This window comes from Equus asinus, chromosome 8 (assembly GCF_041296235.1).
Source record: "Equus asinus isolate D_3611 breed Donkey chromosome 8, EquAss-T2T_v2, whole genome shotgun sequence".
NCBI classification, from domain to species: domain Eukaryota; kingdom Metazoa; phylum Chordata; class Mammalia; order Perissodactyla; family Equidae; genus Equus; species Equus asinus.
Window position 1 is genome coordinate 43,440,087 of NC_091797.1, and position 16,443 is coordinate 43,456,529.

At 41.4% G+C, this 16,443-nt stretch overlaps 3 non-coding genes across 3 annotated transcripts; 1 reads left to right on the forward strand and 2 right to left on the reverse strand.

Moving 5' to 3' along the window:
* Window positions 1-2,519: 2,519 nt before the first annotated feature.
* Window positions 2,520-2,593, reverse strand: TRNAT-AGU (transfer RNA threonine (anticodon AGU)). The gene has a single exon. It is a non-coding gene; the product is annotated as a tRNA-Thr (tRNA).
* Window positions 2,594-7,318: 4,725 nt separating this feature from the next.
* Window positions 7,319-7,391, forward strand: TRNAV-UAC (transfer RNA valine (anticodon UAC)). The gene has a single exon. It is a non-coding gene; the product is annotated as a tRNA-Val (tRNA).
* Window positions 7,392-12,487: 5,096 nt separating this feature from the next.
* Window positions 12,488-12,561, reverse strand: TRNAI-AAU (transfer RNA isoleucine (anticodon AAU)). Its single transcript has one exon. It is a non-coding gene; the product is annotated as a tRNA-Ile (tRNA).
* Window positions 12,562-16,443: the final 3,882 nt, after the last annotated feature.

Sequence of the window (16,443 nt, forward strand, 5' to 3'; positions counted from 1 at the left end):
AGCTCTGACCGCCCGTGGGTCCTGTCCCCACGCACCAGCTCTGCCTGCCCATGGGTCCTGTCCCCATGCCAGCGGGGGCAGCAGCAGGAGCTCTGACCGCCCGTGGGTCCTGTCCCCATGCCAGCGGGGGCAGCAGCAGCTGCTCTGCCTGCCCATGGGCCCTGTCCCCATGCCAGCGGGGGCAGCAGAAGCGGCGGCAGCAGAAGCTCTGACTGCCCATGGGTCCTGTCCCCATGCTATTCTACACTAATCTCTAAATAAAAGAGCACTACTGCCAGGTCTTGAGAGTCTAAGAAATCTTTCTTTCGACTCCTCAGCTCACCAACCCCGCATCAATATGAGGGGGAGAGTTGGGAAAGTTTGAAGAAGGGAGATGACGTTTTCCATTTCGAGCTAAAGATCTCTTTGGTTGATACGCAAATAAGGAATTTAGGGGGCCAGGAATGCAGACAAAGGAATGAGCAAGACGCTCTAATAAGAGCTCAAATTAGAGCTCCGAGGCGAGAGAGCCAGGAAGGGAATTCTGCAGGTAGCAGAGGCAAAACCAGAAGTTGACTTCTGATTTGGTGGGTGAGGAGGTACTTTGAGTCAAGTCAATCTGGAGCCCAGATTCCTCAGTGAGATGGAAAACAGGAAAATAATCCCTTCCATAGGCAAGTTAAGGAGTCCGTTTGGAGGTGTGCTGAGTTATCAGGACCTGTGTGACCTACAAGTGGAGATAAGACATATGAGTTTGAAGTGGGTGAGGGGCCTGGGCAAGACTGGCAGATTTTAGGATGATTCATTAGTTCCCAGCGTGCAGCTACCTGAGAAAATTATGGAGGTGCAGGGATGACAGAGGAAGGAACCCTTCCAGCATCGGAGAGGGTAGTGTTTCTGTGGTGTTATTATAATGTTAACGTCAGTTCTAATAAGTGCCCAGACCTGTGAGGTTGCTCTACATGCGTGTGAGGTGAGGCTTCACAAGCACAACACAGATTGTGGGTTGGACATTTCTGGGCTGGTCTAGTACCTTGGGACCAACGTTAACGTGGAATTGTAGAGGCAGGGTCAACATGAAGCAGCATTACAATGAGAGAGAACAGAGTACAATTCCAGGTAAGAAGCGCTGATGAAGACCAAGACTCTTATGATATAAGTTTGCAAGAGAAGTCCTTTCCATGTGAGTCCCGTCATGTTGAGGTTTCCACCTTTGCCTCACACACCGAAGAGTCCTGGTTTAAAACTTGGTGGGAACACTCATGACATTCTTTTCTGAATGCTCAACTTTCCAGCATCCCCACTCTTTACATTTCAATCTTTCACCCTTTCCATCCCATCTGCCAATACACAAATGTTGATGAAAGGTGCAATGCAAGGAATGCTAAAGTGGATAGAACCCAGCTTCAACAGACAAGGTGATTGATTAGGAGAGAGCACCCAGGAAAACTTCTGTCAGAGTCTAAGAGCTGCTCAAAAGAACCGTAAGGCGAGGCCATGAAGGTTCAAATGAGGAGCAGTCATTGGTGATGGGAAGTCATGGACCAGGTGAGATTTAATGGGATTTAGGGGTAATGAGCCTGCATTAACCTTAGAGTATTCCAGTAGAGTATTCCAGTTAGAGTTTCTCCAGTAGAGAAACAGGATTTCAGTTTGAGATAAGACACTTTAGTTAAAGGCATATCTGTGAATTTCCAGGTCTTGTTTGGGAATTAGTTTGTAGAGAGAAAGCATTTTCCTGTTACCATACTGAAATACTCACCTGTTCTTTGATTCCAATGCTCACCTCATAGTATTAGAAGAAAAACGTCTTGAGTTCCCAGCATGGGAAGTAGTCAACTCGTCTTTGATTCGCTCACATGACTCAAAGCCCGGTTCATGTAACAGCAGTATAGACATCACCTGAGAGCTTGTAGAAATGCAGAATCCTGGTCACAGTCGGAGTGAAATAAAATCTGCATTTTAGTGGATCACCAGGTGATTCCCATGCCCACGAAGTTTTGAGAAGCATGGTTCATAGCACTATGCAGTGGGCGAAAAAGCTATTTGGTGCAAAATTGGACGAGGTGGGATGGCGGGGCGAAGAGTGGTCATTCAAGGAGCCATTCAAAAAACCCAAATATTGACAATGCCCCAGCTGTGGCAAAGTTTCCAGGAGGCAAAAAACAAACAAAAAAAAAACCCAAAAAAACCAGAAAACAACAACAACAAAACCTTAAGGGAGTGACAGAGATGACCTAAAAGCTAAGTGGTGAGTGAGACTTGATAAAACGGTAAAGGAAACGAAGACCGAGAAGCAAACCTGATTCTGCTAGGCAATTCCAATACTCATCTCATCATATTAGAAGAAAAACGTTTTGAGTTCCCAGCGGAGATATTTTGGTGTTCCCGTCACAGGCAATCAGGAGAGATTTTTGTTGGCTTGTTTTTTCGTAAGATAGTTTGGGCGAAGCTGTCCCTTGCACTTGTGGGGCTTGATGGGAGGTCTAGCTCCAGTTGTCTGCATTTGTGTCCAGTGAATTGCAAAAGGTCGCCTTGAGAGGCCCCGCTGGGATTCGAACCCAGGATCTCCTGTTTACTAGACAGGCGCTTTGACCAACTAAGCCACGGAGCCCAGGCCGAGGGGCTGCTGACTCACACATCATTTGAAGGTGATGTTGCTTTTCAGTCTGCCCTTCGTAGTTCTCAAGAATATTTGATCCGCAGAAGAGTATCAGGACTAATCCTCAGGATCTGCATGAAGCTTTTCTCTTCGTCTCTCTTAAAAGGTGCACAGCTGGTTATACGCTGTGCTAAGGGAGAGAGGAAAAAAAAGAAACTTTCTTGAGCCGCTGGATCTTGAAATATGCAGCCAAGCCCTTTCACTTCGAGGAGTTTGTGCGGCTTCCTATGGAAGCTATTTCTCAGTTTCGATACTTCTCAGTTTCTGTAATAGGGAGATAATGATCGGTTCGATTGACAAAGCAAGGAAGATCGCTGTGAGGCTTAGCTGAAACGACGCGTAAGTCAATCGGCAAAATGCGGGCACTCAAACACTGTTGGTTTTCTTCTCTTTGAGGCCAAGCTGTTGCTTTGTATCCCACGTGAAACTGACCATTTTCGGGTATTCGCGAAGAGTGGCAAACAATTTGCTGTAGCACATGAAATGTTTTATAAAATATACAGTACACGGGCGGGAGCGGCGGCCGCCAGACAAGCCAGTCTTGCGAGCGGTCTCGCTGCTCCAGCGATCCGAGTCAGGCTCCCTCGGGGCTGCAGTCACAGAGGACAGCCAGGCCCCGAGGAAGAAGGCCAATTTAGCTGAAGACGGGGTAGTAGAGGATGAGCCCCAAAGACCGGTAAAGGTAGCATCCAGTCCTGGTGCCGCGAAGATGAAAGTTAAGATGAAACTGGGCGGCACTTGAGGGAAAGAATAGAAAGAAGTGCAAATAGACTGGAAAAGGGGGCAGCACAAGGAAAAGAGAACAAAGTGGCTGAGCACGAAACTAAGGGTCCAGACTTAAACAGGAGGAGAGTCGAGAGGCCGAGGAAGCAGGGGAGGGAGAACACAAATCTGATTGTCCCCGACCTGTATCTCAGTCTCAGCGCTTTTCCCTGCTACCTCCCCTCTTGTCGGATCCGTGGGAATAGCGTAATCAACTATTTGTAAACGCAGACATCAGGAGCCTATAAATGCACTTGTAACGATCAGGAAATTCCACCACCTGTCTCTCTTTCTCTCTCTCTGTTTTCATATTTAGATAAAAGTAACTCGTGTTTACACAGGTGAAATCAAAATCCTGTTGTATCTAAAAGTTGATTGCGAAACCCAGGGTCACACAGATTATGTCCTATGCTTTCTTCTAGAAGTATTGTAGATCTCTGTTTTATATTTAGGTCTATGTGGTAGTGATATTGAACCTGAAGTGAGTTCGCTCACCTGTTGCACAGCAAGCCAATCTCTGACACCGGGTGCAGTGGAAGAAAGGAAGAATTTTATTATTGCACACCCCTAAGCAAGGAGAGAGGGCAGCTAACACTGAAATCCCAAACTCCCCAAAAAGCTAAAAGCAGGGGTTTTTATTTGGGGTTTTAGGTAGGGGAGCATGTGGCCTTGCTGGTCAGAGCTTTCCCATCAGCCTGTCTTTGACCTTGCAACTACTTGCAGTAGGAGGAAGCCGGTGACCTTGCTGGTCAGCAGCTTTCCCACCAGCCTGTATGTCCTTGTGGGGTGGAGACAATGGTTCCAGGTGCTTATCCTCGGCGGTGTCTGTCTCCCTGGTGGATAGCGGATTCTGGAGCCAGAAAGCCAGGGAGTAAGCAGGGAATGAGTGCTTTGGTTTTAACCTCATATATGTTGGGTTCAATGTGGGGAAACTGATATCAGGGCCGGTATCAATAGGGTGAATAATATCCCCTCCCAAGGTATCCGTGTCCTAATCCCGAGAACCTGTGGATGTTATTTTACGTGGTAGTAAAAGACTTTGAGATGTGATTAAGTTAAGGATCTTGAGATAGAGAGCTTGTCCTGATTATTCCGGGGGACCCTATATGCAATCACATGTCTCCTTATAAGAGGAAGAAAGGGGGACTTAAGACACACAGATAGAAGAGAAGACAGGGTGACCATGGAAGCAGAGATTAGAGTGATATGGTACAATTCTGGTGGCCACCAGAAGCTGGAATGGATTCTCCTCGAGCCCTTGGACCTCACCAACACCTGGGGTTCAGCCCAGTGATAATGATTTTGGATTTCTGGGCCCCGGAACTGTGAAGAAGCAGCTTCTGCTGTTTTAAACCACCAAATCTGTGGTAATATGTTAGGGGAGCCATAGGAAACAAATACAGTCTATGATACATTCTGCCTTAACTTTTGTATGAGGCATGATGTATGTGTCACGGGCCTTTTTTGCATCTAGACTTCCAAATTTCCAGCATCATTTCATGAAAAGTCTGTCCTTCTCCACTGAATGGTTTTCAAAAATCAGTTGACGATATTTGTGTGGCCCTATCCCTGACTTCTCTATTCTATTCCACTGACGTATGTGTCTGTCGTTTTGCTAATACCACAGTCTTAATTATTGTAGCTTTAAGTCTTGAAACGGGATAATTTGAGTCCTCTGGCGTTGTTCTTCTTTTTCAGAATTGTTTTGGCTACTTTGTTTTCTTTGCCTATCGATATAAATTTTAGAATCAGCTTGCCGCTGTCTATTTAACAGCGTGCTGAGATTTTGATTGGAACTGTTATGAATCCAGAGATCAATTTGTGGAGAATTGATACCTTAACAATTTTGGGTCTTCCAATCTGTAAACAAGATGTATGTCTCACTTTTCGGTTACTTGCATACCGATTCTACAGATATTTTGTTAGACATATCTAAATACTTCCTTTTTTGAAAAAATTCAAATTTCAGTCATTCATTGCTGCTACACAGAAATACGACTGAATTTAGTATGTTGACCTTGTATCTCCGTTATTAGGTCCAGGAGTTCGACTGTAGATTGTATGGGGTTTTCCTCATAGAAAATCAAGTCTGTGAGTAAAGACAGCTGTATTTCTTCTTTTAAAATCTGCACAGTTTGTTGTATTGTAGCAGCTAGGATTTTCAGTACTTTCCTTGAATAGGAAAAGTGAGAAAAAGGACATTCTTGCCTCGATTCCAAAGTTAAGGGGGAAAGCGTTCAGTCTCTAACCATTATATATGATGGTAGGTGTACATTATTTTTTGTAGATACTCTGTGTTTGATTTGATTTAGTTTTCATGAATTTTTATCATGAACGGATGTTGAGTTAACCTGAGTGCTTTTTCTGCCTCTACTCGTAAGATCATATGCTTTCTGTCTGCTTGGTCTATTAATTTGGTGAGGAACATTGCTTAATTTTTTGAATGTTAAGGCAGACTGGGATAAACCCCATGTAATAACGATCTCTTATGCTTTTTACATATTGCTGAATTTGATTTGCCAAAATGTGTTTAAAGATTTGTGTGCTTATGTTTATGAGTGTTACTGGTCTGTGCTTTTCTCTTTTTTAATGTCTCTGTCTCCTTTTGGTATGCATATGTTAATATGTATCCCAGAAGTCAACAAAAACCAGTTTCTCTCCCAGACGATTGGAGTATTAACTAGATATAATAATGGTTAACTGCTGAGTGGAAAATCCCCACAGAATGAATATCCATCACTCAATGGCCTCCTGACTGGGCAGGTGTGGTCATGCAATGTGTGACTGATATTTTCAAGGAAGTGGGCACTCCACAAGTGAATAATACGTGAGGATATATCCTTGAAGTCAGGTGAATATTGAAGTCAACTCCTGCATCTCAGAGAGGATATTCTCAAAGTTTGTCTCCTTATGAATCAATTTGCTTTTACTGCATAAGAAATCACCCCAAATATCGGTAGCATAAAACATAATTATTTATTCTCACAGGACTGCTGGTTGGCTCAGGGTCAATTGATGTAGGCTGAGCTCACCTGGGTACATTTATTGATTTCAGCTGGGCTTGCTCAAACATCTGGGGGTCAGTTGCTACAAGCTCAGAGGGGAGAGAGAGTGGACTCTGTTTCTTGTGAGTCTCAGACTCTTATGGAACTAGCAGGCTGGCTCAGGCATGTTTGACTGCCTATAGGAGCACAAGAAAAATTAGCCCAATAGCACAAATATGTTGTTTATGTCCAGGCCAATAACTTTCTATTAGCTAGGTCAGGCATATGAACAACCCTAAGACTCTTCTGAGGGGTCTGCAAATTCTAAACCAATTTCATGATAATGCTCGATATTTATGATGGGGTTGGTGGTGATCTTAATGAATGTGGTTTTTGATCTTTTAAATTGAAATGCGCAAGTTCTGGCTTCAGGACAAGGGGTGAAGGAGGAGTAATATAAATTGCTGCTAAATTCTGCCACAGTTTCCTGGAAATATGAACACACTGATGGCATGTCCGGCATGCGTTAGAAACCACAATGTCACGTCAAGAAAGGATTTTGACCTTTGTATTTACTACTGCATCTCCAATGCCTTGTAAAGTGTCTGGAACGTAGTAAGCTCTCAATAAATATGGGTCAAAAAGCTGGATAAATGTAGACTAGACTGAGAGTGTTCCAGGAGGCTAGGAATGGAGAGTGCCATTGAACATCTGAAGTCATTCTGATCCTGTATTTGCGGGTGACACTACCCATTAAGACTTTCAAAGTTGCGTGTGTAATATGTAGATAGTTCATGTGTCTGCATACCTCCTCTCTGAACCAGGTTCACGGGAGTAAATTCTTAGCCATAATACCTATCTGTGTCCATTTTTAATTTTCTTTTCTGATTTTGGTTCTAGTAAGAGCACTTAAAAGGCCATACTATCTTTGGGTTCCATGGTGTAGTGGTTAGCACGTCTGCCTTACACGCAGAAGATCCTGGGTTCAATTCCCAGTGGAACTACGAGATTCTTTATGTTTCCATTAAGAACAAATGTGGTGAGCTCCTTTCTCTTGCCCTCCAGATGTGACAAAGTTCTTATGGACGTTTTGGACTGGACCAAATGTCCTACAGGTCTAAAATAAAACGATTCAGAAAGAAGAAAATAAAGGAATGGGCTCAGGTACACCAGGTAGAAACAAGGAGAAGGCAAGGTTTGTGATCTCGACATTAGATAAATTTGACTTCAGGCCGAAAAGATTAAACACGGCCAAAAAGATCAACTTTTAATGTTAAAGGCCATGATTTCAATAAAGCTAGAACAGTTACAAAGTTATGTGCTAAAAGATGCACCAACTACATTTGTAAAATAAAAATTGCAAAAGATACAAGGAATAGATTTAAAAAGCACTAAGAATACTAGGCTTTAAAATGACACCTTCCGCACATGATAGGTCAAATGGACACAAAACGAGGAAGGATATAGAAAACCAAATCCGCATAAACCTGAAGGTAGAACTTATACCGATATATATCAAAATTAATTAATAACCTGGTATAGAGAATATACCTTCTTCTCAAGGGCACAGGGAACACTGACAAAAATTAGTGACGTAGCATATCACAAAAAGAGCATTAGTAAGTTCCATTAAGCAGAACTATTACAATCAGCACCCTAGGATCCTAACATGGGCTTGCTAGTTTATAGAACTCAGCCTGGACCTTGTGGAGTGTTCTGCCCCATGCAATCTCTGGTGTGAAATGTACAGTGTTGGAAATTACTGCTGGAAAATGAAAACAAATATCTTACTTGGAGCTTTCCAGCATTGCCAGAACTCCTGATCCTCTTCAACGTCCTTCTCTCTTTTCCAGGTAAGTAAAACAGACTGAAGATAATGAGAACTACTTTCGATCTGTTGGAGAAGGAAGTTACAAATAGAAAAGTGATAAAGTACAATAACCCCTGGGTTGTTGGATTCGAGTTGGAGGTATCAGTATGAAATCATGGTTATATCTATTTATAGATAACTAGATATAGATATAGACACTTGCATATGTATGCATGTCCACATTTTCTATCTCTGTCCCCTGAGAGAGCCTAGAAGCAATGAGCATACCTAGTACTCGGATCTTGATTTCTAAAAACCATTCGATGGTGAATGGATCCAGAGCTTTTTTGAAAAATAGCTGATCTCAAGATTGGGGCAAAAAAAGTATGATATAAAGGAGGAGACTTTCCTTGTCTCAGAAATGAAGAACTTCTTTAAAAATGATGGTACATGTCAAAAAGACTTTGGAGTTAATTTGAAGAGCTCACATTGGTCAGATCTGTGACAACTGGAGCATTAAAATAAATGGTTAATGATCGTAACTCGTTGAATAAGAATCCGTGAATCCATTTGAAATGAATGAATGAATGAATGAATGAATGAATAAATAAGCAGAGGAGGAGAACCTCCTCCTTAGAGTAGAATTCCAAGCAACACAGGTAAAGAGAACAATGCAGTTACTACATTGTCAATTTGAAAGGATTACAGGAATAATTGATTCTTACCGAATTATTTATGGATGCCAAACTAGTAGGTAAAACCCTGAGGAGGATGAAGATGTTTGCATAATTTTCAAGGACTCTCCAGAAATTACTTTTCTAATGTGCATTTTTCTTTTTTTATAGTGAGGAAGATTGTTGCTGAGCTTACATCTGTGCCACTCTTCCTCTATATTCTGTGGGATGCCGCCACAGCAAGGCTTGACAGTAGTGACAATGTAGTGGACGAGAAAAGAATACTCTCTCTTTCTTAAAAAAATAATAGTGCTGGAACAATGGGATAACCACATGGAAAAAATTAACTTTGACCTTGATCTTAGAGTATAAACAAGAATTAACTCCAAATAGATCATAGACCTAAACAAAAGCACTAATTTATAAAACTCTCAGAAGAAAACATAGGAGAAAATCATCGTGACCATGGAGCACGTGAACCATAAAACACGAAACTTTGATGAAATGTTCCCCATCAAAATGAAAAACTTCTGCTCTCTGCGAGAGCCCAGTAAGAAAACGAAAAGGCAAGTCACACACTGTGGGAACATACTCCAATACGTAACTGAGAAAGGACTTATATCCAAAATACTTGAGGGACTCTTACAACTCAATACTAAATGACAAAACCCAAGAAAAACATGCCAAAAGACCTGAACACACACTTCAAAAAAGAAGAGATATGAATAGTCAAGAAGCATATGAAAAAATGCTCATTATTAGTGATGGGGAATGCAAATTAATGCCACGATGAGACTATTCTTTAAATACAGTAGACTGTCTAAAATCTGAATAACTAACAATACAAAGTGTTGGAGAGGTTTGGTACAACTGGAACTCTCACAAAATATCATTTGAAACGTAAAATGGCACCAGACCTTTGGAAAACATTTGGTAGTTTCTCAGAAAGTTAAACACACATTTACCAAATCCCCAGCAATTCCATTCCTAGCTATTTACCCAACAAGAAATGAAGACTTATATGATGGTTAATTTTATGTGCCAAGAAGGCCAGGACATTTGGACCCACAGGACCCACATATTTGGTCAAACAGTAGTTCACATGTTGCTGTGAAGATACTTTTTAGACGAGATTCACAGGTGAAGCAATAGACTTTGAGTAAAGCCGATTTCCTCTATAATGTGGGTGGGCCTCAGCCAATCAGTTGAAGGCCTTAAGAGAAAACAGACTGACCTCTCCCAAGAAAGAGGGAATTCTGCCAGCAGATTGCCTTTTCATTAAAGCGGTAACATCAGTTCTTTTCTGGGTCTCCAGCCAGTCAAACTAGCCTGCAGATTTTGTATTTGGCTACTTCCACATTGGTATGAGTCAATTCCTTAAAATCTCAGTCTCTCTCCCTCTCTTTACCCATCTATATATCTTCTCTTTCTCTGGAGAACTCTGACTAATACAAAATATGTTCAAACATACTTGCTACATGAATGTTCATAGCAGTTCTACTCATAATAGCTAGAAAATTAAAACAATGCAAATGTCCGTACACAGGCGAATAGAAAAACACATGGTTATATGTCTGTACAACCGAGTGCAGCTCTGGAACAAAATGAAACAAACTGCTGATACGTGCAACAACATGAGTGAATCTCAAAAATATTGTGCTGAGCAAAAGAAGCCAGGAACACAACATACATCGTGTATGATCTATAAGAAATTCCAGAGAAGGAGAAACCATTGTGAAGGAAACAGATCTGCTGTTCCCTGGAGCTGGGGTGGGGATGTGACTGACCGGGAAAGGGCATGTATTCCTTTCCTATTGCTGTTGTAACCACAAACTGAGTGGTTTAAAGCAACATAAATTTATTGTCTTACAGCTGTGGTCAGGAGTCTAAAATGGGCCAGCAGGACTGCATTCCTTCTGTAAGTTCTAGAGGAGACTCTGTTGCCTTCCCTCTTCCAACTTCAGGAGGCTGCGGCATCCCTGGGCCCATAGCCTTGCATCTCCAGAACCTCTGCTTCCGTGATGTGACTCCTCCCCTTCTCTGATGCTGACCCCTCTTACAAGGAGTCTTGGGATTACATTGGGCCCAATCCAGGTAATTCAAGATAATTACCTCATTTCAAGATCTTAGCTTAATCACATCTGCAAAGTCCCTTTGGTCATGTAAAGTGACGTATTCATAGCTCTCAAGGGGTTAGGATATGGACATCTATGGGGGCGCCATTATTCTGACTACCACAAGCATGGGGAGCTTTTTCAGATCATAGAAATGTTCTCTACTTTAATTATGTTAGCTCTTACATGCATGTATAAATATGTCAAAATTCATCAAATTTTGTACTTAAAATGGGTGCATTTTATTGTAGGCAAATCATTCCCTAATGAAGTTGACTTTAAAACAAAAGAATCAGAATCTTGCACGAACTCTCTTGGATTCTGCTTTGTTCACATAAAAATGTATCTTCCTCATCTACCAGACAGAGAAGGACAACTAATTATTGCATTCTGAAGAGTGACAGGAGTAATAAACATTTGTCCAATTAATACCTAATTTTCTTTCATCACCAAACCACCTGGGAGCCCCTATTCAGGGCTCTTTTCATGCTCATGAGTTTAGCAGAAAGTGCTTTGTCCCCCTTTGTAGAAGAACCTTCTGAACGTCGTCTCCCCTCCTGCTCTGCAGTTTCACAGTCTCCTCCTTGTGTACATTCTCTTCTTCAACGATGCGAAAGGTTGGAATATTTCAGAGTCAACTTCTGCTGAATATGTCGACTTTTCAGAAAGTAAGCTCCGATTTTGCCAAGTGTACAATATTGAAAGTGCTATTTGAAAGCTCTCTAAATACTGATAAAATAGAGGTTCCACATTATATTGTTAAGTGATGAAGGCAAGTTGCAGCACGATGTGTCAATAAGCTGACTCTTTCATGGAAAGAAGGGAAAACAAAAGCTTATATACCTTATCTGCTTGTATAAAGGAAACTGGAAACCATAGTAAGCAATTATGCGCAGAGTTCACCTACAGAAGTTGGAAATGGTTTTCCGGTAGTTGAGGTACAAGGAGAGGAGGAAACTTGTCACTGTACCTTTTTATGTTTTCTGTGAAGCGTGTGAATATATTTTACCTGAAATGAAACATTTTAAAAATAACGAGGCTTCTACCTGTCGAATGGATCTTCAGAAAGTTCAAAACGAAGCTGTTTCTTTCCTATTACGTCGATGTTAATAAAAATTTTTTCATATGTCATTAAAAAAGCTTGTTTCATCTTTCACTGAATTAGTGGAGACCCAAGTGTGCAAGTGTGGGAAGCGCAGATGGTTTTATAAGTTCTTTTCGGAAGGAAATAATCCCAATAGGTCAGTTTTTTGCAAGCATCAGTTTCCCAATGGAAAACCTTGCCACGCGTGGATCTTTTCCCCTTCCTGGGTCACTGGCGTCCTTTGACACTGAAGATAGGGACCAAACGAGGATCTCAACTCTGGGGGAAATGCCTGGTGTGTGTTGAATCTTTTAATTCTCAGCGAGTCTTTTGTTTTATCCATAGATTGAGTCCTGGGAGCAGACGTGAGACTGAGGGACCACATCTGTGAATAAAGATAACAAAAGTCCTCCTGGCCTGGCCCGTACGGGGATCGAACCCGCGACCTTGGCGTTATTAGCACCACGCTCTAACCAACTGAGCTAACCGGCCACGAAAATCCTTGTCCTCCTTCTGTCCCTAAAGTTTCCTATAAGCCCAAATTATTGTTTCAAAGTTTTTCCTAAAACAAAAAAGAAAATTCTTTAACTCTTCCTATTTCTGCCTTCCCTAAATGCACCTGCCTTGACCTTCAATTTCCTTTAAAAAAAACCTCTCCGTCCCAGCACTCGTATGTTACTTCTTTAAAAAATCACAAGATATTAGGTTAAATCGCTCTAGCAAATGGAGCTGTCCGGATGATCAGAGTTTCGGTTCAGCAGGGGAGTTCTCGGCTTGTAGTTCACGTTCGCAAACTGCCTTCACAGGAGATTGGTCAACTGACCATGGAATTGCCACAGGGCCAGGCTGGGAGGACCCGGCTCCTGCGCTCGGGGATGCGGAATCTTCCCTCCTGAAGACCATTCCGACAGATGTGACGCCTTGGGACGGAAACTGGCTCCTTCTTGCTGCCTGGCCTCGGAGTGATCCGGTGGTGACCACGACCTGAAATGCCTCCAGTTCCTGCACCGTGTAGCAGGAGTGGGGTGTGTGTGTGTCTAAAATGCCTCGTTTTTGACAAAAAAATTATGAAACATGCAAAGAAACGAGAAAATGTAATCAATCCCCAGCAAAAAGAAGCATATGATAGAAACCTCAATAACTTTAAACTTAGTGAAAAGAGCCGGGTGCTAAAGGCCATGTGCTGTATGATTTCATTTATTTCTTTCAGTTTTACTGAGAATCCACATGTTAAGAATTTCAATTTTTTAAGAATCCACATATGAGTGAGATTAAACAGTATTTGTCTCTCTCTGTCTGTCTTATTTCACTTCACATAATGCCTTCAGGGTCCATCCATGTTGTCACCAACGGCAGGATTTCCTTCTTTTTATATGGCCTTTTCTGTATACATTCATCTGTTGATGGACACCTGTATCGTTTCCATGTCTTGCCTACTATAAATAATGCTGGAATGCACATGGGGGTGCAGATAACTCTTCAACATAGCAGTTTTGTTCCCTTTGGATACATACCCAGAAGTGGGAATGCTGGATCGTATGATAGTTCTATTTTTTATTTTTTGAGGAACCTCCATACTGTCTTCCATAGTGGCTGTACTAATTTACAATCCCACCAACAGTGCATAAGGATTCCCTTTACTCCACATCCTTGCCAGCATTTACCTCTTGTCTTTTTGATAATAGCCATCCTAACAGGCACGAGGTGATTTGCATTTCCCTAATTATTAATGATGTTAAGCATCTTTTCATATACCTGTTGAACATCTTCTTTGGTAATATGTATATTTAGTTCAATTACCTGTTTCTCAATTGGATTATTTGCTTTTACTGCAGTTGGGTTCTTTGTGTGTTTTGGATATTAACCCCCTATCAGTATATGATTTGCAAATATTTTCTCCTTTCCGTAGGTTGCCTTTTCATTTTGTTGATAATTTTTTTTTTTTTTTTTTTACTTTGCAGAAGATTTTTAGTTTGGTGCAGTCTCACTTGCTTATTTCTGACTTTTTTGCTTGTGTCATATCCAAAAATTCATTGGCAAGATCCATGCTAAGGAGTTTTTTTCCTATGTTTTCTTCTAGGAATGTTATGGTTTCAGGTCTTACATTTACACATTTATTTCATTTTGAGTTAATTTTTGTGAGTGGTGTAAGACAGTGGTCTAGTTTCATTCTTTTACATGTGAATATTTAATTTTCCTACCACCATTTATTGAAGAATTGTCTTTGATTTTATTTTTATGAAATTTCCAGAAAGGGCAAATATACAGAGACAGAATACAGATTAGTTCATGGATCAGAGGACTTATAATTGTTAAGATGTTAACACTATCCAAAGCAATGAACAGATTCAATGAAATCCCTATTGAAATTCCAATGACTGTTTTTGCAAAAATGGAAAAGCTGTTCCTCAAATTCATATGGAATTGCAAGAGATTCCAAAAAGCCAAAACAACCCTCCAAAAGAACAAACTTGAAGGACTTACACTTCTCAATTTCAAAACTTACTATAAAGCTACAGTAATCAAAGCAATGTGGTACTGACATAAAGACAGACATATAGACCATGGAATGGAACTGAGAATCCAAAAATAGATCCATACATCTACTGTCAATTGTTTTTCAACAAGGGTGCCAAGACCAATCAATGGGGAAAGAATAGTCTCTTCAACAAATGGTGCTGAGAGAACCTGATATCTGCATGCAAAAGTGTCAGGAAAGGCAATCTGCACAGTCTCTTAACTCCTGCTGAGCCAACATAAGAATGGGCCTTGGGCCTGGAACTCGTCTCTACCAAGAGATGAAGTGCCCACATAGCCTCTCCTGGGCCTATCACCTTGTGTGGAACATCTTTCCCTGTTTCCAGTGTAATGAGTATTCCTTTGTTCTGCTTCAGCAGGTATATCAGTGGGCAACAAGCATGTCCCCAGCTTTAAGTATTTCAGAGTCCTTCCACTGCAGCATGGGAGGGGTGCGCACAGGCCAATTGCCCTGTGCTGGTTGCTGGGGGTACCTGCTAGCCATGGGGGACTGATGCACACTATTAAATCTGATCTTACTCTGTCTTTTCTCTGAGAGTAAAAGTCATTATGCCATCCAGTGATTTACCGTGTTGTTTTCCCCAGTGACTCTGATATCAAGATGCAGTGGGAAGAAGTGTTTGGACTTCTACTCCTGGTGGCAGGCATTGTGATGATCTTTGCTATCCTCTGTGTAGTTAGAGTCTTCCTTGGGCGGTGGTAACTGGTGCATGGTGTTCTGCTTGAGAAAAGAAGCAAGTTGGACCCATACTTCATACCACATATAAAAATTAACTCAAAATGTGCCAACAACCTAAAAATAAGAGCTAAAGCCATAAAATTCTTGAAGAAAATATGAGTAAATGTTCATGACCTTGGATTCAGCAATGCATTTTTAGATACGATACCAAAGAAAGCATAAGTGACTAAAGAATGACCAAACTGGACTCCACCAAAATTAAAAACTTTTGTGCACCAAAGTACTCAAATAAAGTGAAAAGACAGCCTAGAGAGTAGGAGAAAACTGTCTGCGAATCATACATCTGATAAGTCTAGCATCACAGGAATATAAAGAAATCTGACAACTCAATAACAAGAGGAACAACCCAATAAAAAATGGGCAAGGACTTGAATAGACATTTCTCCAAAGAAGATACACAAATGGCCAACTAGCACATGAAAAGATGCTCAAAATCATTAGTCATTATGGAAATGCAAATCAAAACTACTGTGATAGTATTTCATGTTCACTAGGATAGCTATAGTAACGACTTTTTATTTTAAAGATTGGCACCTGAGCTAACAACTGTTGCCAATCTTTTTTTTCCCCCTTCTTCTTCTCCCCAAAGCACCCCCAGTACATAGTTGTATATTCTAGTTGTGAGTGCCTCTGGTTGTGCTATATGGGGCGCTGCCTCAGCTTGGCCTGATGAGTGATGCCGTGTCCACGCCCAGGATCCAAACTGGCGAAACCCAGGGCCGCTGAATCGGAGTGTGCAAACTTAACCACTCGGCCACGGGGCCGGCCCTTACAGTAATAATTTTTTAAAAAAACAGAAAATGACAAGTGTTGGAGAGGCTATGGAGAAACTTGTACCCTCATACGTTGCTAGTGGGAGTATAAAATGGTGCAGCTGCAACATAGTTTAGCAGTCCCTCAAAAAAATTAAACAGAATTACTGTGTGACCCTGCAATTCTACCTTCATATAAGAAAAAGAATTGAAAACAGGTATTTAAACAAGTATGTGTATATGCATATTCATAGCAGCATAATTCACAGTCACCAAAAGGTGAAACAAGCCTACGTGCCCCTCAGTGGATGGATGGATGGATAAACAAATTGTGGTATACATAAG